Raw genomic sequence first — 22,731 nt, 5'->3', positions numbered from 1 at the left:
ATGTAGGCAGATGACACTGCTGACACAATAAGTTGTGTGGATGGAAACAGGAAGTTTCAAGTCGGATCAAGTGAGTTGGCAAAATAATGGTAGATGGCATTCAATCTGGGAAGGTTTGAGATCATCCATTTTGGATCTGAGAAAGATAAGTCTGAACCCTTTTAATGGTAACAGAGTGTGTGTTGTGGAAGAACAATGGTTCGATACTCATACAAACTGGTGCACAAGGACAAAAAGCCATCAAAAAGCGAATTGAATGTTGGCCTTTACCTCAAAGGGATTGAAATTTGAAATGAGGAAGTGATGCTTCAGTCGTACATGCCATCAGCAGTATTCCATTCAGTTTTTTGAACCACATCTCAAGAAAAATATGTGGCCTTGGAACCTTAAAATTTGAACTTGGCGATTTAGGAGTTAAATTAGAAAACACTTTCTCCACACACAACCCAGTGGAAATCTGGAACCTGCTGCTCCAACAAGTTGTAGCTGCTTAGACAATTGAAATTTTGAAAGATTGAGATCAGTAAGGGGTTTCTGCTTTGGACACAGTTGGGAAGTTGCACCCAAAATGCACTTAGAATTGCATTAATCCAGTTAGTTTTATGCAGGTTTCCACTAAAATGTATTTTCATCATCAAAACATAAAAAGTCAAATCTGGATTAATTGGGCAGTGTAATGACACAAAATGGTTTATTTCCATTAAAAAGTACTTCCAGCACAGTAACCTGGTGCAGTGTTTATCAATGCTGAAAATGGGTTTAATACCCAAAATATTTTTAGTAAGGGTGTTCGGTCCTCTGCCTATGAGTAACCTAAATTATTTAATAATTCCATTGGTGTACTGTGGTCAGATTTAAATTTTTCATAAGCAAACACTTTAAAAGATGATTGCTAGTACTGTACACCTTAAAAATGTGTATTCGGTGAAATTTCACAATTTTGGCTTGGGGAGCGAGTTTTGCAGCTGCGGCCTGATTGTGTGAATTGAATCTTGAATCCTGGCCAATGTAAAAGACTGAGGAAAATGCTATTTTTTTTTAAATTTAGAGTACCCAATTCTTTTTTTTAAATCCAATTAAGGGGCAATTTAATGTGGCCAATCACCTACCCTGCACATCTTTGGGTTGTGGGGAGACCCAAACAGATACGGGAAGAATGTGCAAACTTCACACGGAAAGTGACCCAGAGCCGGGATCGAACCCGGGTCCTCAGCGGTGTGAGGCAACAGTGCTAACCACTGCACCGCCATGCCGCTGGGAAAATACAAATTTAAGCATCTTGGGGCATAACGTGTTCAATGTTTCCCAATTTTCTTCATTGGTTCAGCCAATTCGCCTTAATTGCACGGCATAACGAAAGGAAACTTGGCCTCAAATTGCTTTGATTTCTGCCATTGTCATTTCTCCCGTAGAGTCCACCACTTGTATATAAATCTATATTATGCATGTATATGTTAAACACAAGTGTAATTTGAAAACCTTCCCCAGTTAAGTCAGGTGCAGGAAGGGCTGGACGCAAATGAGCATTTAACGCAAATTATGATTTCACTGGAATTTAGTGGTGGCACAGGGATTTAAGTGGGTGTCCTGTGGCTCCCGAAGGCCGCCCAGTTTACCTGTGTCCTTAACTCTGACCCGCATCTCACCTGTCTCCAGGGATTCAGCTTCAATCGGTGAATAAGCATCTTAGAGCATTACCAGGAGCAACCAATGCTCCAGGTGGCGCTGCTGGGCCTCCAATGCCGGCAGTTCTTGGTATTGCGACTTCAGCCCTCTTGAGGTCCTTGATTGCCTGGGAGACCCTAGGACAGCCAGTTAAATGCTTGAATGCACATAAGTTGTATCGGGCCCCCCCCAAAAGAAATGATGTGTGCCTCCCACTGGTCCCCCAATTGGTAGGGAGAAATCTGCCTCGCTGGAACCTAATTCTGCTCAATATGTAACCTATCCCTTACCCACGCCAAGGGCCCTCTTGTTTACTTAAGTGTTTAATTTTGGACTTTTCCGTCCAATTTTTTATCCCAGTAAGATATGCATTTTCATCACCTTTGGACTTAGTCCCCAAATCAATGCAGTTTTCTGTAAATATTTGATAAGTCAAAGAAAAGAAAATTACCAAAATATTTCAGCAAATTAAAATAAAGGTTCCTTACATTAATGTTTGGCTAGACTGCCAAGCGGCAGAGCCCTGTGGCTGCTTACATCCCAGTGTTTACAGAATGCTTTTAAGATTATGTTTTATTTTGTAACAGTGCTGCCCACAATAAGACTACATCACTTTATAAACACATCAAACTTTTAAAAACAATCAGCGGATATTAGCATCGGGAAAGTTACATGTTGGTATTTTCTCCCATTGCCTAATTGAAGTGTGAGCATTGACCAGTAAGTTCCTGGCTCCCCATCGCTGGATTTGGGAATCCCACTCAAGTTCCCAGATAAGGGAACTAGGTACGGCTAACTTCCCCTGGACAATTGTGCTGCGCAAGGAATCATCTGACAAAGCGAGTTTAGTCATCGTTACTCTGAAAGAGTTAGAAGGAACAAAAGCACTTGCAACTTCTGCGTGACTAATTTACAGACTGAGTCTGAGCCCTGCACAGGACCCTGATGTAGAACTCCACAATCCCCACCTCCCATCCCATTCACTTAGCTTCCGCCTTTCAATGGGACCTTAAACTCACCTGCTTTATGGCAACTAGTGCCGTAAAAAGGACGCATGTCTTCCTTTGCTCCGTTCCTTTTACACTTTGCCCCTGGAGCCGGGAATACTCTTCACTACCAGAGTCTCAAACAGCCTGAGTCAGGAAGGTTGGGAGAGACGGGTGCTTTACAATTATAGTACAGGTAAGTCGGTGCAGCATGGTAATCTGCTGCTGATTGCCACCCAAAGATGTTGTAGCCTTTCTCCCTTCGATCAGTCAGGAATATAGCATGCATTATTTGTTCCTAAACTCATTGACATACATTGCCAGTGTTTTGCTGCAACTAAGACACCTTTCAGCAGCATGAATGTGATTCATATATACTTAAATGTAGTTTTAATGAGTTGGCCTGGGCCAGTGTTGTGTACAAATCCCCATGTGTGCCACACAGTTTCCAGCTAGACTGCCAAAGAGTAGTGCCATGTGGAAGATAAGTGCAATCCCTACTCTGAGGATAAACTTGAAGTCTCTTGCCCCTTTTAATTTTTTTATTTAAAAAAAAAAATCTTTATTGTCACAAGTAGCTTACATTAACACTGCAGTGAAGTTACTGTGGAAAAACCCCTCATTGCCACATTCCGGCACCTGTTCGGGTACACTGAGGGAGAATTCAGAATGTCCAAATTACCTAATAGCGCGTCTTTCGGGACTTGTGGGAGGAAACCGGAGCACCCGGAGGAAACCCACGCAGACACGGGTGAACATGCAGATTCCGCACAAACAGTAACCCAAGCCGGGAATTGAACCTGGGACCCTGGCGCTGTGAAGCCATAATGCCTCTATGCTACCGTGCTGCCCAATTTAGTGGATTGTACAGGAGTAGTGACAAAGGGCCTGAGAGCTGGGCAACAGTTTGAGACCTTAAGATCTGGTTAGATAAAGGGTGGATGTAGTGCATTTGTTTTCTTTTCAAAAAGCATTTGATAAGGTGCCACACAAGTTACACAAAATTATGGTTCATGGATTTGGGGCAAATAAATTGGCATGTATTGAGGATTGCTTCAAGGACAGAAACATTGGACTTTATGGGTTATTTTCCCATTGGCAGGCTCTAATTAGTGGGGTATTGCAAGGTTACCGTGCTTTGGGCCTAGCTATTTACAATCTAAGTCAATGACATGCATGCGGGGTTGAGTGTCATGTATCCAAGTTCGCTTGGATACAAAGTTAGGGAAAATAAGCAATGCCATGGGTGCAAAAGAATATCAACTGGCTACATGAGTATGCAGGAAGATGACAAATGGTCAAATAATGAGGGGAAGTGTAAAGTTATCCGCTTTGGAAGGAAAAATAGATTCAGAAGGATCTTGTACATGAATCACCAAGTTAACATGCAGGTGCAGCAGGCATTCAGGAAAGCAACCAGTTATGTTAACTTTTATTAAAAATAGGTTAGAGTACAAGAACACAATTGGAGTACTGTGTACAATTTTGGTCTCTTTACCTAAGGAAAGATGTACTTGTCTTGGGGGCAATGACACAATGTTCACTAGACTGATTGCTGGGTTATGGGGATTATCCCTTGTGAGGGGGATTGAGTAGACTAGGTCTATATTTCCTAGAGTTTGGAAAAATGAGGTTATCTTATTGAAGCAAATTCTTGGGGGGCTTGACAGGGTAGATGCTGAGAGAATGTTCCCTCTGTGGCGACTCAAACTCAAAAAAAATTTGTGTTCCTGGAATTGAGATGAGAAATTTCTTGACTGAAGTGGAATTTTCTACACCAGAGAGCCGTGGTTGCTCAGTCAAGTCTGAGATTAATTGATAGATTGTTGGATACTGAGGGAGTTGAGGGATTATGGTAATAGTGCAGAATGGGACCATTGAGGTATGTAAATCAACTGATCCTTTTGAATGGTAGAGCAGCCTTGAACAGCCTAATGGCCTACTCTTCTTTCCACTTATATTCAAAGTGGAAAGAGGAAAAAAAATTGGAGGAAGACCAAGAAGAGCAACATTCAATAATTGAACACTGCAGATTTAAATTCCTTGAGTCAGCACCCACTTTTTAAAAAGTATATGCAAATCAATATGATCAAAGCTTTGAGTTGGTAGGAATTTCAGTAGAAGCTATAAATTGCCTGTTGACAAATATTGCCACAAAGTACTCATGGCAGCTGAGCTACCATAGAGAAGGTTGCAGTAGGTTTGGTATGTGCTGTGACCTCATAATTCCCATCAGTTTGAAATGTAATACAGGATCTTCAGTAATTTGACTGAGTGGCAGAATTTGTTGCACCATGTTCATACAGCACTTCTATAATTCCCCTGTTATAGATGGGAAGTATTTCAGATACAGGGAATTAATTTGAGGTGTTGTACCTTTTGCCAAATGCTGCAACTATTTTGCATCCTGTAAGGTTCTACCAGCAGCAGAGATGTATGACTGGTCTTGATTTTGTGGTGTTCATTAAGGAAAGAATTTTGGTCAGGAAACTCCCTACTCCTCTTCAGGCAATGGAATCTTTAGCACGCTCACAGGCATCGGCAAAACCAAACTGAAGTTTAATGCCTCATTCTGGTGACTGTCCCGTCTGACTATTGCACGAGTGCTGTATTATGTGCTAGAGCATCAATTTAGATTACGTTCTCAAGCCCTTAAGGGTGGGGCCTGTGACAAATTCTATTGAATTATCACTGCCTGCAGGTTGGTAGTGGCACTTTGTATGGTCACAGGGCTCAAACCCACAAAATTTTGACCCTAAGTGTGCTACTAATTAAGCCAATGATAGCTGTAGTTTACTGCAAATTCCAGTCTGATTGCGGTTGTCTTCAGGTTTTTCTTTAAAGTTAGGGCATCATGGTCGGCACAGGCTTGGAGGGTCGAAGGGCTGTTCCTGGACTGTACTTTTCTTTGTTCTTTGTGTATTGTTGAATATAGAGCTACCACCTGCCAGAATCCTATTGTCAGCTTTCTACCTGCTTGCAAATGTCAACAGGACAGTTTTGATTCTCTTTTATCTATTCAGAACTGAAATAGGCTTCATTTGCCCTGTCAATATTTCTTAAATATGGGAATGTACTCTTGTGATGTAACAAAACCTTAGTAACTCTTAAAATGGGCTCTGCTGGTATTTTGCTATTGGTTATCAGGTGGGAGAACACAGCCCAGCACACGGTAACGAGGAGAGACCTGGTGTTGTAGGGGAACGTGTTATGGCAAGATGGTCGTGAAGGGCATGCATGTGTTGTGATTGGTACATTCAGGATGTAATGGAATAAGTCCCAAATGGGAAAGGACTGTAAAAGACCAAGGATACAATGGCATACTTTAAACAAAGATAGTCCTTTTTTAAGAAGTCAGTTAGGTGTAACCTAAAACCTGCCACACTGAAATCCCATCATTCCACTCAACTGCTGTGAAAGGTCTGGGGACAGTAGAACACCCACTCACATTGATGATTCAGCTGTATTTCCACAGAGCCTTGAGCAGGCATCTTGCTTGTACATTCAGTTTAGGAACAGGAGGAGGAAATAAGTAGAAATTAATTGGGTTTGGAGAGATTTATGACTAACTGCTAAAATACATTCCGTGCGCTACCTTTTTATTTTTGGCAAATGTTTAATTCTGATGTCAACGATCTTTATACACTGAATGTATTTTAGCAGTATCATAAATCTCTCCAAACCCAATTTTTGCAGCTGCATTCAATGTAGGTAATGGGTCCAATTCCATCAGAGCGGACAAATGTAAACTGGGAGTATTTTCTGGGATGATCACATAACTATGAATGCAGGATTTCATCAGAGCGTTCTATTTAAAAAGAATCCACAGCATGCAAAGAATTAGCTGCCACACTTGTCTAACTGCAATCCATTAATTGCAAAACATCTTGGCGCACCCTGAAGATAATGAAAAGTGCTTTTAAATGTAAGTTATACTCTTGCAGAGTTCTCTTTCGTGGAGTAGCTCCTGATGACGCTTTGAAAATAATTTTGATCTCCAGCAAATATATTCTATTTACTATTTCTGCAGGAACATAATCTATGGCAGGATGTTGGCTGCGAAGTTTGTCATGTTTAAAAATACTTTTTTTTCCTAAATTTGGAGTGCCCAATTCATTTTTTCCAATTAAGGGGCAATTTAGCGTGGCCAATCCACCTAGCCTGCACATCTTTGGGTTGTGGGGGCGAAACCCATGCAAACACGGGGAGAATGTGCAAACTCCACATGGACAGTGGCCCAGAGGCGGGATTGAACCTGGGACCTCGGCGCCGTGAGACAGCAGTGCTAGCCACTGCACTACCGTGCTGCCCATGTTTAAAAATACTCTATACCTGTTTTGACTTTCTCAATGTCATTGTACATAACAATTTTTGTTTTATTTTGAGTACCTGAAAAGTACTTTGCTCCGACTGTTCAAGTATTGTATTCGCATGCAGCTTTAAGAGCTATGTTTTTTGAGCCAAAATGTTGAACTCTGCATGGGGAAAGGAAAACGCTTTATTATTCTTGCCACATTCAATGTATGAAGGTCCTTGAGTGTAGAGCTAACCTTTCCACACCCAAGATGGATTCTGCTTTCAGCGGGGACACTGGTTGATGCACTACAACTGCCTTAGTTTCCTCAGACTTTGGTGTCTGGCACGGGGGGGGAGGGGGGCTCTGTCCAAGGCTCATGTTGAGTTCTGAGGGTTCTGCTAGAGGTTGAGCATCCGAACAGGCTCATGGCTGAGCTCTTCATCCCCCACCACCTCCTAATACTTGAAAACCTGATGGAGGAGCTGCGCTCCAAAAGCTAGTGATTTGAAACAAACCTGTTGGACTTTAACCTGGGTTTGTAAGACTTCTTACTATGCCCACCCCAGTCCAAAGCCGGCATCTCCACATCTTGAAAACCCTGACCAAGAGCATTCTTTCGTTCCCTGGCAGTGAAAGTAGGAGGAGAACTTATTTTAAAGGCCAGGGACAAATTGGCTGAAAAAAGCCATGATGGTACAGTGGAGGGAAGGAAGGTAGCCAGATCTCAGATCTTGTGAAGGAAATGTGCAACTCGAGAAGCATGATGAAGTAAGTATGTCTTCTATTTAGCTGCTGTTAATTTCAAAACACCGAGATGTGAATTGCGATACTGAATAAAGTCCAGCAACCTTGTTTCATGTACCTACCTCCAGCCTTGTAGCACTTGGTATAAAAATGGCTGTCAGGACCTAGTGATTAGAGTTCTTCCAAAAATCCTTTTTTAGAAATATTACACCCTCCTCAAAGTTATTAACATTAAAAAATTGTACTGATTCCTTGGCCTATTTCCACCTAAACTTTCCATTTAAATTTACCCTCTTCCCTGCCTTTAATCTTATCTGAATCCTACTTTATACCTGCTGTTCTGTGACAACAGCCAGTCATCTTTGCAGGCTTCCAAAACAGCAATCGTGCTGGAAGAATATAAGAAGTGACTGTCTGACTCCCACTCCCAGCAATTTTAAAGATGAGGTCCTACAATAATTAACCCTGGTTCTCCCATTAGACCTAAACAATCTACCACAGTCCGAAGCAGTGCATAACCTAAAAGGCAGTTTGAGTATAAGGAAAATATTCCCAAACCACTCCAACCCCTCCCTCTCGCAGGCCCTGAATAATGATTCCAAACCTGACAGCACAAATCTATGGTTCCTGCAAATTGGAGCCAACAGTGATTTCATCTGTATACAAGGACACTCTCTGCTCCCTCACCCCACACTCTATCCACATCCATCTGGTGGACGACCTCAACAGCCAGCAGCTCAATTGCTGGGGCAAATAAAAGCGGGGCCAATGGACACCTCTGCCTTGTACCCCTATTCAGTTGAAAATAACCCAAATTCAGGGCTCTGAACAAAAGTCTAATCCATGATATAAATTTTGGCCAAAAGCCAAACCTTCCAAGGTTACACAACCCTACCAAATGCTTTCTCAGCATTCATTGAAATAATCACCCCTGGCTCAGGCACCAAGAAGGGTGAGAACACAACGCTTAACAATCTCCAAATGTTGGCTGACAACTGCTGGCCCTTAAACCCAGTCTGCTCCTCAAAAATCACCCTAGGAAGGCAAGGCTCCAAATGCGTTGCCAACAACTTGGCGTCCGCGATTAACATCAAAGTAGGCCAATACGACCCACGTTCCCTGTGATCCTTGTCCTTTAGGATCAAAGAAATCAATGCCTGCATAGCGTGGCTGACAACACCCCCCAGGACAAGGAATCATTGAACATATCCAGCAGGAGTGGGACCAACTGACCCACAAACTAAAATTCAATAGGGAATCCATCCGGACCCAGTACTTTACCTTTCTGCATTAACCCAATACAGTTCATGACCTCCAGCCCTATCGACACCTCCAACTCCTGCCTTCTCTCCTGCTCCACCATGAAAAATGTAAACCCATCCAAAAACTGCATCATTGATGATCTCTCCTCTGGGGGCTCTGACTTATACAGTTCTCGGTAGAATACCTCAAACGCCTCAGTAACCTTTAGCATCAACTAACCCGCCGCCCGAGCCTCTGATCTACACTATCTCCCGGGAGGCAGCCTGCCGTCTCAGCTGATAACAGATGACTGGCTTTCTCCCCACAGTCATCACAGCAGGTTCACAGCCTTGCCCGTTGGCAACAACTTGAATACCGTCTCCAATTGCTTTCTACTTCCCAACAACTGCGGCGGCGGGGCAATGGAGTACTGGCGGTCCACCTTGAGAATAGAATCCACCAGCCTCTGCCTCTCCACACTTCCAGATTTATCCCAATGCGCCTTGTAAGAATTTATCTCCCTCCTAATGACTGCCTTCAAGACTTTCCAGAGTGTGGAAGGCAAAACCGCCTCATTCCAATACATCAGTGCCACCTGCCCCAACAGCCCTGAACACACCCATACCCACTATTACAGCCTCAGAGCTGCCTTCTTGAAAGTGAACGCACGGAAAGCGGCGGGCCCCGACGGAGTGTCTGGGCGAACACTCTGATCTTGCGCAGACCAGCTGGCGAGTGTATTCGCAGACATCTTCAACACCTCACTTCTCCACTCCGAGGTTCCCACCTTCAAGAAGACCACCATAATAGGGTGGCATGTGGTGCAATGGTTAGCACTAGGACTGCGGCGCTGAGGACCCAGGTTCACTGTGTGGCGTTCACCCATTCTCCCCGTGTCTGCGTGGGTTTCACCCCCACAACTCAAAAAATGTGCTGGTTAGGTATATTGGACATGCTAAATTGCCCCTTAATTGGAAAACAATAATTGGGTACTCTTTTATAAAAAAAATTATTTTTAAAGAAGACCACTATAATACCAGTACCAAAGAAAAATAAGGTAGCGTGCCTCAACGACTACCGACCGGTGGCCCTGACATCTGTTATCATGAAATACTTTTAAGTGGCTAGTCATGAGACAGATCAACGCCAGCCTCCCAGATGTTCTCGATCCATTGCAGTTCGCTTATTGCCGCAACTGGTCCACAGCAGATGCTATCTCCCTGGCCCTACAGTCAACACTTAACACCTCAGCAACAGGGCCACCTACATCAGACTGCTGTTCATCGACTACAGCTCCGCCTTCAACACCATTATCCCAACAAAACTAATAACCAAACTCTGTAATCTTGAACTTGACCCCTCCCTCTGCAGCTGTATCCTTGACTTCCTCACCAACAGACCGCAATCTGTCAGGATAAGTAACGGCACGTCCTCCACGATAGTCCTCAACACCGGGGCCCCGCAAGGATGTGTGCTCAACCATCCTCTATAGTACTCCCTATACACACAACTGTGTGGCAAGATTTAACTCCAATTCTATCTACAAGTTGGCGGATAATACGACTGGTGGGCTGTATATCAAACAACGACGAGTCAGACTACAGATGGGAGATGGATCACTTGGTTGCATGGTGTACCAAAAATAACCTCTCTCTAAATGTCAGCAAAACCAAGGAACTGATCGACTTCAGGAAGTGTAGTATGACACACGCCCCCATCTACATCAATGGCTGCGAAGTGGAGATGGTCGATAAGTTCCTGGGGGTCACCATCACCAACAGACTCATGGTCCACTCACGTTGATGCAACAGTCAAGAAAGCCTAACAATGTCTCTACTTCCTACGGAAGCTAAAGAAATTCGGCATGTCTGCATCAACTCTCAAACTTCTACAGATGTGCCATAGAAAGCATCCTATCCGGCTGCATCACAGCTCGGATTGGCAACTGCTCGGCCCATGACTGCAAGAAACCACAGTGTGGTGAACTCAGCCCAACGCATCACACAAGCTTGCCACCCTCCCAGTGATTCTGTCTACATTTCCTGCTACTTCAAGAAGGCAGACAGCATTGGCAGAGACTCCTCGCAGCCGGGCTTTGCCGTCTTTCAGACCCTTCCATCAGGCAGAAGTCTGAAGACCCGCACTTAGGCACAGCTTCTCCCCAGTTACGAGACTCCTCAACGACTCTCCCTCGGACTGATCTGTTCCTATAAGACACTATTCAACAACGCCCTATGATGCTCTTGCTCATGTCTGGCCCTTTTCCGTACTGTAATCAATTATGTATTTGTTGGTGTACTGTGTATTTCTTCGCATTTGGTGTGACTATAATTTTTTTTTGTCTACTGTGTACAGCTGCAGAAAAATGCTTTTCACTGTACTTCGGTACATGTGACAATCAAATCAAATCAATTCCTGTTCAACTCAACGTACCCCCCAATAGTTGAGATATACGTTCACAAAATCTCTTATCCACGAGCATCGTCGTGTCCAATCACCACGGGGGTCGCTGAGAGTAGCCCGGCTCCACCATCAAGTACACAAAATGTGGAGCAAGATTTGAGATGACGATTGCTGAGTATCACCCCAGGGCAAAGAGACCTCTTTTCTATTTTTCTTATAAATTTAGTGTACCCAATTATTTTTTTCCACTTAAGGGGCAATTTAGTGTGGCCAATCCACCTACCCTGCACATCTTTGGGTTGTGGGGTGAAACCCACGCAGACACAGGGAGAATGTGCAAACTCCACACAGACAGTGAACCAGGGCCGGGAACGAACCTGGATCCTCAGCACCGTAGGCAGCAGTGCTAACCACTGCGCCACCGTGCCACCATTGGGGAAAAGCGACCTAACCACCACAAAGAAGTAAATCCGGGAGTAGACCCGAAGTACATGGAGGGGGGTGGAAACGCTCCTTATTGGATACATAGACCTCCATGGGTCTGCACTCCCCTACCTGCCCCCCCCCAATCAATTGTGCTATGAAAACCAGTAACTCCTTTGCCACCCCTGATAGACTCCGAGACTTGGGACTCAACCTATCCATCCAAGGATTCAGAATGCAATTACAGTTGTGTTTTTTCCCCCACCCACCACACATCATTAGCTGATGTGAATCCAGATCTGGGATAGAAGCCATCACCTTATTAATGAATGCCGTGTAATCCCACTTTGGTGCATACACACTGACCAATACCGCTGACGGCCCGCCAATGACCCACTAACGATTACGTACCTCCCACCTGGGTCTGCTAATATAGTAATAGCAGAAAATGACTGCCTTTTACTGATCAACACAGTGCCCGCACCCCCCATCCCCCCCCCCCCCCCCCCCCCCCCCCACGCCCTACAATCAAAACCAAAATTATATAGCTGCCCCACCCAACCCTTCCGCAACCATGTTTGGCCCTCGATTCTCAAATGGGTCTCTGTTTAAAACAAAAACCACATCAGACTTCAAACTCATCAGGTGCGCAAACACCAGGGCCCTTTTTCCTGAGCCGTTTACCCCCCCTTGCATTCCAAGTTATCAGCCGGACGGGGGTCTCTTATCACCCCACCCCAACCCAGGAACAGCCATATCCACCCTGTGAGGCAATCCAGCAGTGCCTCCGCCTGCGCCAGCTCTAGGCCAACCCGAGATACCCCCCCCTCCATAGAGCCAGCACAAAGACAAAGAAACTGTCAGCAGTCTACTCCTCCACATCCCGATTACCTAACAAAACCACCAACAGAATAACAAAAGCCCTCTTTCCCTATACCTAATCCCAAACAAACCCTCCACAAAAAAACTAAGCTCATTCATTATATTTAAAAAAAACACCCCAACGGTAACGAGCTGCAGATATTCCCCGTTCGTTACTTTTCAGTTAGCAGGGTGACCCCCGCACAGGGTAAAATCAAAGACCACTAAACAGAATTCCAGCAATCAGCCCTCGTCCATACAGAACTTTAATACAGAACAGTAGAGGAAAATAAACACCCAATCCCCACCCCACAAACAACTCCCAAAAGTACAATATACAAACCCCAACTTCGCCCAGAAAAAACACCCAACAACAAAGCCCCACAACAACCCCATGCCCTCACCCACAGTACAAAAATCCCACAACAAATACAGATACAGATGAACCGAAGTAAACAAATTTCTTAGTCCTTGAGTACTTTAGTTCACCCCAGTCCATGCTTCTTGACGAACTCATTTGCATCCTCCAGCACATTAAAGAAGTAATCTCTCTCCTTGAAAGTCAGTTGAGCCGGGTACACAACACCAAATCCCACATTACTCATGTACAGCACGGCTTTGGCCTTATTGAATGTTGCTCACCTCACCAGCTCTGCCCAAAGTCCTGACAGCCTGGCTCTCCCACCTACCTCTCGGTGGTCTTTCGCCCACTTCAGGACCTGTTCCTTGTCTTGGTCCCTGTGAAACCTGCCAATTGCCCGTGGTGGTTCCCCAGATCTGGGCTTCTGCCTCAGCAACCAAAGGGCCTGATCCAACTGGGGAGGGGACGGCAACACCCCCCCCACCCCTCCCCACCAACAACTTTCCAAACATCTTGGACATACAGTCTGTAGAGTCTGAGCCCTCCAGACCTTCTGGTAGCCCAACGACTATTAAATCTTGCCTTCTGGATTGGTTCTCCAGATCAACCATCTTGGTCTTTATACTCTTCAGCCAGGAACGCCATCTCTGCCTCCAGGGAGACAATCCAGTCACTATGGTCTGGGAACGCTTTCTGTATCACCGCACCTTGCTCCTCTAGCTGACAGTCCATCTTCGCCAAGGCTACCCAATAGGGCCCAAAGCCCCGGCCATTGCCTTCCCGAGGCCCCTCGGTGACCGCCTGCTGCTGCTTTTTAAATTTGTCTCTCAAGACGTTGCCAATGCCACGTTCCCCACCACCGAGGCTCGGGGGACTTCTGTGCCTGATGCTGATCCCATTCCCGACTGCTGGATTGTATTGTACTTGCTGGGCATTACCTTTGTGAGGGGACCATATCCCATCAAACTAAACAAATTCCTCCCCCCAAAACATTGCCCATGAACCGGGCAAAAAGGGTTGAAACCAAATACCCTGGTTGGGGCCACTGCATGTGCAACTGCTCACCACATAACTGCCAGCAGAATTAAGTACAAAATAATCACTTGAAACCAAAGCAGGCCGATCTCTGATGGCATATGGCTGTGGTAAGTGAAGGTAATGGTATTAATACTATGAATAGATTACATAATTGAAAATGGGAATCGTTAACCTTTTCCTGATAGGTGACCCGGGAAAAGTTTCCTGCTACTGAATTTAAGATGCATTATTGTGACCAGCCATTAAAAGCCACAATAATTACAATGGACAGAAATATCCGAAGGTTAACTAGAACCTTCGGGGCTGGTTTAGCACAGTGGGCTAAACAGCTGGCTTGTAAAGCAGAACCAGGTCAACAGCGTGGGTTCAATTCCCGTACCGGCCTCCCCGAACAGGCGGCGGGCGGAATGTGGCGACTAGGGGCTTTTCACAGTAACTTCATTGAAGCCTACTTGTGACAAGCTATTATTATTAACCTACTTGCTGACGTTGAAGAAAGTTGATCTCTGGATTGACAATTGCTGGTAAATCTGATTACGCCCCTTGAAAAAGACTAAACTGTCACGGTCAGCAAAATAAGATTAAAAGTGACATTTTTAGCTGCTTCTGCAGATGTGAAGTCTTTAGTGTGACAGATTTTTTTTCTGTATTTGTTCATGGAATGTGGGTGTCGCTGGCTGGGCCAGCATTTATTGCCCATCCCTGAGGACATTTAAGAGTCAACCACATTGGTATGGATCTGAAGTCACATGTAGGCCAGACCAGGTAATTATGACAGATTTCTTTCCCGAAAGGACATTAGTGAATCAGATGTGTTTTTACGACAATTGACAATAGTTTCATGGTCAACATGAGACTTTTAATGCCAGATTTTTATTCAGTTCAAATTTCACCATCTGCCCTGGTGAGATTTGAACCCAGGTACCCAAAGCATTACCCTGGGTCTCTGGATTATTTGTCCAGTGACAATACCTCTACGCCACTGACCAGGTGGTCGAGACAAGATTTTAATTCCAAAATAGGACGTCCTTCATGGTGCTCTTTACAGTCTATCAGACGATGTTCTGCATTCTAAGGCAATTTATTAGTCTTCCATGGTTGAATTTTTTACTTTGAAGTCACAAAGTGCTGTGACTAGATTCACTAGAAGGTCAGTAAGAGGCTAATTGCTGCAAATGAACAAATCGGAGGTCAGGTTAAGGGGCAGCTTTTGCTTCAGAAAAATCCAAATGACCATAAGACAGAGGAGCAGGATTAGACCACTCGGCCCATCGAATCTTCTTCACCATTCAATCATGGCTGATACTTTTCTCATCCCCATTCTCCTGCCTTCTCCCCATAACCCCTGATCCCCTTATTAATCAAGAACCCATCTATCTCTGTATTAAAGACACTCAATGATTTGGCCTCCACAGCCTTCTGCGGCAAAGAGTTCCACAGATTCACCACCCTCTGGCTGAAGAAATTCCTCCTCATCTGTTTTAAAGAATCATCCCTTTAGTCTGAGATGGTGTTCTCAGGTTCCAGTTTTTCCCACAAGTGGAAACATCCTCTCCACGTCCAGTCTACCCAGAGCTCGCAATATCCTCTAAGTTTCAATAACATCCCCCCTCATCCTTCTAAACTCCAACGAGTACAGACCCAGAGTCCTCAACCATTCCTCATACAACAAGCTGTTCATTCCAGGGATTATTCTTGTGAACTTCCTCTGGACCCTTTCCAAGGCCAGCACATCCTTCCTTAGGTACGGGTCCCTATTGCTTACAATACTCCAAATGGGGTCTGACCAGAGCCTTGTACAGAATCAGAAGTACATCCCTGATCTTGTATTCTAGTCCTCTCAACATGAATGCAAACATTGCATTTGCCTTCCTAACTGCCGATTTAACCTGCACGTTAACCGTAAGAGAATTGTGAACAAGGACTCCCAAGTACTTTTGTGCTTCTGATTTCCTAAGCATTCCCCATATAGAAAATAGTCTATTCCTCCATTCCTACTTCCAAAGTGCATAACCTCACACTTTTCATCTGCCACTTCTTTGCCCACTCTCCTAGCCTGTCCAAGTCCTTCTACAGACGCCCCCTGCTTCCTCAAAACTACCTGTCCCTCTGCAGATCTTTATTTCATCTGCAAACTTAGCAACAGTGCCTTCAGTTCCTTCTTCCAGATCGTTAATGTATATTGTGAAAAGTTGTGGTCCCAGCACCGACCCCTGAGGCAAACCACTAGTTACCGGCTGCCAAGCTGAAAAAGATCCCTTTATCCCCACTCTCTGCCCAATCCTCTATCCATGCCAGGATCTAACCCTTAACACCATGCCTGGCATGAGCTCACTTATAATGGTCCCATTGATGAATAATTTGGCACAAGATTGAACACTGGCAAACAGGGGAGTGGCTAGCAACTGAAGATGTACCATGAGAAGTCAGCAGTCTCTGGTGAGGGAAAAAAGTGGAAGAAGGATTTTTTCTCAAACAATAGTATATTTCATTCAACTTTTATTTATACAACACCCTTGATGCAATAAAATGCCCCAATACACTTGTGTTATAAAACATAATTGAGTTGACCATAGAGAACCGGTGGATGTGGTTTATTTCAGAAGGCTTTCGACAAGGTCTCATAGCAGATTACTATGTGAAGTTAAAACGCATGGGATTGCGGGTTGTCTTGAGAAAGCTGGTTGGACAGGAAGGAAACAGTTGGAATAAATTGATCTTTTTCCGATTGGCAGGTAGTAACTAGTGGGATACTGGAGGGATTGGTGCTACGACCCCAACTGTTATATATTGATTATTTGGGTGAGGGAACTAAATGTATTGTCTCCAAATTTGCAGATGATATTAAGTTGGGTGGGAGGATGAGCTGTGAGGAGGATGCAGAGATGCTTCGGAGGGATTTGGACAGGCTGAGTGAGCGGACACATGCATGGCAGATGCAATATAATGTGGATAAATCTGAAGTTATCTGCTTTGGTAGCAAAAATAGGAAGGCAGATTAATATTTGAATGGGTGTAGATTGAGAGAGGTGGACACTCAGCGAGACCTTGGTGTCCTTGTGCATCAGTCACTGAAAGTAAGCGCAGGTACAGCAGGCAGTGAAGAAGGCAAACGGTATGTTGACCTTCAGAGCTAGAGGATTTGAGTATAAGAATAAGGATGTTTTACTGCAATTGTATAGAGCATTAGTGAGACCACACCTGGAGTATTGTTTGCAGATCTGGTGACCTTGGCTAAAGAAGGATATTCTTGCTATGGAGGGAGCGCAGCGAAGGTTACCAGGCTGATTCCTGGGATGACGGGACTTTTATAAGCTGGTTAGAATTATATTCATTGCGGGTGGCATGGTGGCGCAACGGTTAGCTCTGCTGCCAGCGGCGCTGAGGACCCAGGTTCGATCCTGGCTCCGGGTCACTGTCCGTGTGGAGTTTGCACATTCTCTCCGTGTCTGCGTGGATTTCACCCCCACAACTCAAAGATGTGCAGGGTAGGTGGATTGGCCACACTAAATTGCCCCATAATTGGAAAAAATGAATTGGGTACTCTAAATTTATTTTTTAAAAGGATTATATTCATTGGAGTTTAGAAGAGTGAGAGGGGATCGCATAAATTATAAAATTCTAACAGGATTAGACGGGGTAGTTTCAGAAAGAATGTTCCCGATGGTGGGGGAGTCCAGAGCTAGGGGTCCAGCTTGAGGATAAGGGGTAAACCGTTTAGGACTGAGGTGAGAAGAAATTTCTTCACCCAGAGAGTGGTGAATCTGTGGAATTCACTACCACAGAAAGTAATAATAATAATCGCTAATTGTCACAAGTAGGTTTCAATGAAGTTACTGTGAAAAGTCCCTAGTCGCCACATTCCGGCGTCATGATCATAATGAATGGCAGAGCAGACTCGAAGGGCCGAATGGCCTCCACCTGCTTCTATTTTCTATGTATATTTCTATGTATAAGTACCAAACTGCATAAGAAAATATTAGTGCAAATGGCCATAAGCTATAAACAGCATCTTAAAGAAAGAAAAAGAGGTGGAGAGGTTTCAGTGAATGCCAGAGCTAAGGGACTGGGCAACTGAAGGCACGCCTACCAGTGATGGAGCAATTAAAATTGGGAATGGTGAAGAAGCCAGAATTAAAGGAGTGCAGATATCTCAGAGGTTATAGGTTAAAAGGGATTGCAAAGGTAAGAAGGGGCAAGGCCATGGAGTGACTTGAAACCGAGCATTAAAATTTTTAAATCAAGATGTTGCTTGTAGGTCCGGAAGCACAGTGGTGATGGGTGAATGGAACCTGGTGTGATTACGAACACAGGCAGCAAGCATTTTGAATTACCTCAGTTTACGGATTAATTTAAACACATCTTATAATTTACCGTCAGGACAGTTGTGTACTTCACCCGGTCGACAGCAGGTGTCACTCTTGTGTCACAGTTCCTTATAGCTTTTCTGGGAGGGATAACATTGTGGTGAACCATTGTAATAAGAGATGTAAGGACCTGCACTACAGGTTTGCCGGGAGCTCCTGCCGGCTGGCTCCGCCCACGGAGAACTGTATAAATATGCATGACCTCCAGTGCCCTGCCATTTCGCCAGCTGCAGCAGGAGGCCACGCATCTGACTGTAATAAAGCCACAGTTGTACTTTAGTCTTTGTGATGTGGAGATGCCGGCGTTGGACTGGGGTGAGCACAGTACGAAGTCTTACAACACCAGGTTAAAGTCCAACAGGTTTGTTTCGATGTCACTAGCTTTCGGAGCGCTGCTCCTTCCTCAGGTGAATGAGGACCCAGGTGAATCACCTGAGGCAGGAGCAGCGCTCCGAAAGCTAGTGACATCGAAACAAACCTGTTGGACTTTAACCTGGTGTTGTAAGACTTCGTACTTTAGTCTTTGTGCAATTGATCGTGCATCAATTTATTACAGTCAGATGCGTGGCCTCCTGCTGCAGCTGGCGAAGCGTAGAATTTAGTAACTTCCGCCTCTATGTCCTTCCTAATCTCTGCGCTGCACTCCTGTTGGGCCTGGACTTCCAGTGCAACCTCCAGAGCCTTACCCTCAAATTCGGCGGGCCCTTACCCCCTCTTACCGTTTGCGGCCTCACGACCCTCAAGGTCGATCCTCCCTCCCTTTTTGCCAATCTAACTGCGGATTGAAACCCCGTTGCCACTAGGAGCAGACGGTACAGCACCCAGGACAAGACCTTCATTAGGTCCGAAGTCCAGCGGCTGCTTAAGGAGGGTATTATCGAGGCCAGCAACAGCCCATGGAGAGCCCAAGTGGTAGTGATTAAAACTGGGGAGAAACACAGGATGGTCGTGGACTACAGCCAGACCATTAATCGGTACACGCAACTCGACGCGTACCCCCTCCCACGCATATCTGATATGGTCAATCAGATTGCGCAGTACCGGGTCGTCTCAACAATTGATCTGAAATCCGCCTACCACCAGCTCCCCATCCGGAAGTCGGACTGGCCATACACGGCCTTCGAGGCGGACAGTCACCTCTACCACTTCCTTAGGGTCCCTTTCGGTGTCACAAATGGGGTCTCGGTCTTCCAAACAGAGAAGGACCGAAAGGTCGACCAGTACGGTTTGCGGGCCACCTTTCCGTACTTAGATAATGTCACCAACTTCGATAAATTCCTCCGCACTGCCACTCTTCTCAACCTGACCTACAACAAAGAGAAGTGTGTGTTCAGCACGACCCGGTTAGCCATTCTCGGCTATATAGGCCAAAACGGACTTCTCGGGCCCGACCCCGACCGCATGCGCCCCCTCATGGAACTTCCCCTCCCCCACTGCCCCAAGGCCCTCAAAAGCTGCTTGGGGTTCTTTTCCTACTACGCTCAGTGGGTGCAAACATGCGGACAAGGCCCGCCCACTCATTCAGTCCACCCAATTCCCCCTCGCGGCCGAGGCACAACACGCTTTCGCCCGTATCAGAGCAGACATCGCCAAGACCGGGTGGCGCGCAGTGGACGAGTCACTGTCTTTCCAAGTAGAAAGCGACGCATCAGACGTCGCCCTTGCCGCCACTCTAAACCAGGCAGGCAGACCCGTGGCATTCTTTTTCCGCACCCTTCATGCCTCTGAAATTCGACACTCATCTGTCGAAAAGGAGGCCCAAGCTATCGTTGAAGCTGTGCGGCATTGGAGGCATTACCTGGCCGGTAAGAGATTCATTCTCCTTACGGACCAACGGTCGGTAGCCTTCATGTTCAATAACACACAGCGGGGCAACATCAAAAATGATAAAATCTTGCGGTGGAGAATCGAGCTCTCCACCTATAATTACAAGATTTTGTATTGCCCCGGAAAACTCAACGAGCCCTCTGACGCCCACTCCCGAGGTACATGTGCCAGTGCACAAGTGGACCAACTCTGGGCCCGACACGACAGCCTTTGTCACCTGGGGGTCACTCGATTGTACCATCTGGTCAAAGCTCGCAATCTGCCCTACTCCGTCGAGGAAGTACGGACAGTCACCAGGGACTGCCAGGTCTGCGCGGAGTGCAAGCCGCACTTCTACCGGCCAGACCGTGCGCGCCTGGTGAAGGCTTCCCGCCCCTTTGAACGCCTCAGCGTGGATTTCAAAGGGCCCCTCCCCTCCACCGACCGTAACACGTACACTCTCAGTGTGGCCGATAAGTACTCCAGATTCCCCTTCGCCATTCCATGCCCCGATATGATGTCAGCCACCGTCATCAAGGCCCTCAGCACCATCTTCACTCTGTTCAGTTTCCCCGCCTACATCCACAGTGACAGGGGATCCTCATTCATGAGCGATGAGCTGCGTCAGTTCCTGCTCAGCAGGGGTATAGCCTCCAGCAGGACGACCAGCTACAACCCCCGGGGAAGCGGGCAAGTAGAACGGGAGAATGGGATGGTTTGGAGGGCCGTCCAACTGGCCCTACGGTCCAGGAACCTCCCAGCCTCTAGCTGGCAGGAAGTCCTCCGTGACGCTCTACACTCCATCCGGTCACTATTGTGCACCACCACTAATAACACACCCCATGAACGTGTTTTTACCTTCCCCAGGTAGCCCACATCCGGGGTGTCGCTTCCGACTTGGCTCGCTGCTCCAGGACCGGTCCTTCTCCGTAGGCACGTCCGACTCCACAAGGCGGACCCCTTCGTGGACAAGGTTCACCTGCTCCACGTCAACCCTCAATATGCCTACGTTGAGTTCCCCGACGGCCGCCAAGATACTGTCTCACTCAGGGACCTGGCACTGTCAGGTTCCACCCCAACACCCCCCCCCCCCCCCCCCCCACCAATGCCCCACCTCCCACCGTGCCGCCAATATTGACCCCACCAGACCACCCTCCCCTCTTCCGCACAAGAGGACTGAGGACTCCCGGAGTTCCCCGATGACTGGCCAGCATCAGCACCGCCATCAGTGTCACCTCCACCACCACCGACTTCGCCGCCTTCGTTGCGCCGCTCCCAACGAAGCATCAAAGCACCGGACCGGCTGAACCTTTGACGGACTCCGGACCGTCAACATGGACTTTTCTTTCCCTACCACTGTACATAATTGCACTAATTGTATATAGTTTCACGTCATCCCCGCCGGACTCATTTTTAACAGGGAGTGAATGTGGTGAACCACTGTAATAGGAGATGGAAGGTAGGACCTGCACTGCAGATTCGCCGGTAGCTCCTGCCAGCTGGCTCCGCCCACTAAGAACTGTATAAATATGCATGACCTCCAGTGCCCTGCCATTTCGCCAGCTGCAGCAGGAGGCCACGCATCTGACTGTAATAAAGCCACAGTTGCACCCAACTTTAGTCTTTGTGTAATTGATCGTGCATCAAACATTTCACAAAAGTTAACCGTCAATCATTCTAACCATTAAATTAGGAGTTGCCAAAACTCCCGGAATGGTCGAAGAACCTCCAGATTTGCCTTTAATCTCCCGGCGGCAATGAACAGCACTGTGAGAGATTTTAAATGATAGGATTCCATTAATTGACTCCCAGTGGCCACAGAGAACACTTATCTGAACAGTGTGTTCACAGGCAGCACTCTTGCCAAGGTGCAGTGTGATGACATAGAACATTTTCTGTGCAACTGTGCATGCAAACTGCGCTTTTGAGCATTGCTGCTCTCCCTTTTGTTCCCCCCCGACCCCATCCTGCTGACTGCCAGTGTAGTGCCTGAGAATGAGCGTGCCTCAAGTCGACCCAACCTCTAGTTGAGACAGAGGGAGAGAAGTTAGAAAACTAAGGAACCTGCCCAGCTAGGAAGTAAAAGGAGCGAGCGATTTAAGGGTAACTGTTTGAACTTTCGACTGCTCCTCGCTGCGTGGAAGATTCATACCCAGTGCAGCCTCAAAAGTGTCAGCAGCTCACCGGGACCAGGCTGAGGCGAGAGTCCTGAGGTAAGGTGGGACGCTGATTCCAGATTCCTGCTTCGCTGCTCGGCTAGGAAATTGCATCGGTTGCAAAGACCTAAAAGCTGTTGTGTTATGCTCTTGACGTAGCATAAGCTGCTTCCTTGATGTGCACTCTGACAAAGGAAGGTTCAGACTTGGAGATAGCTTCAACACGTTTATTACTGTTAACGATTCTCCTACTTGGATTCGACTCTATTGTTAATCCTGTTATAGCTACTCAAACTGACTAACCAGTCTGCTACAATCCACGTGGTGGGTGTGATGTGTTTCAAATCAACCCTGTGTACTCACTGAGAGTCTCCACTGGAAA

This window comes from Scyliorhinus torazame, chromosome 16 (assembly GCF_047496885.1).
Source record: "Scyliorhinus torazame isolate Kashiwa2021f chromosome 16, sScyTor2.1, whole genome shotgun sequence".
In the NCBI taxonomy this organism is placed as follows: Eukaryota; Metazoa; Chordata; class Chondrichthyes; order Carcharhiniformes; family Scyliorhinidae; genus Scyliorhinus; species Scyliorhinus torazame.
Note: the sequence above shows the minus strand (reverse complement) of the source record.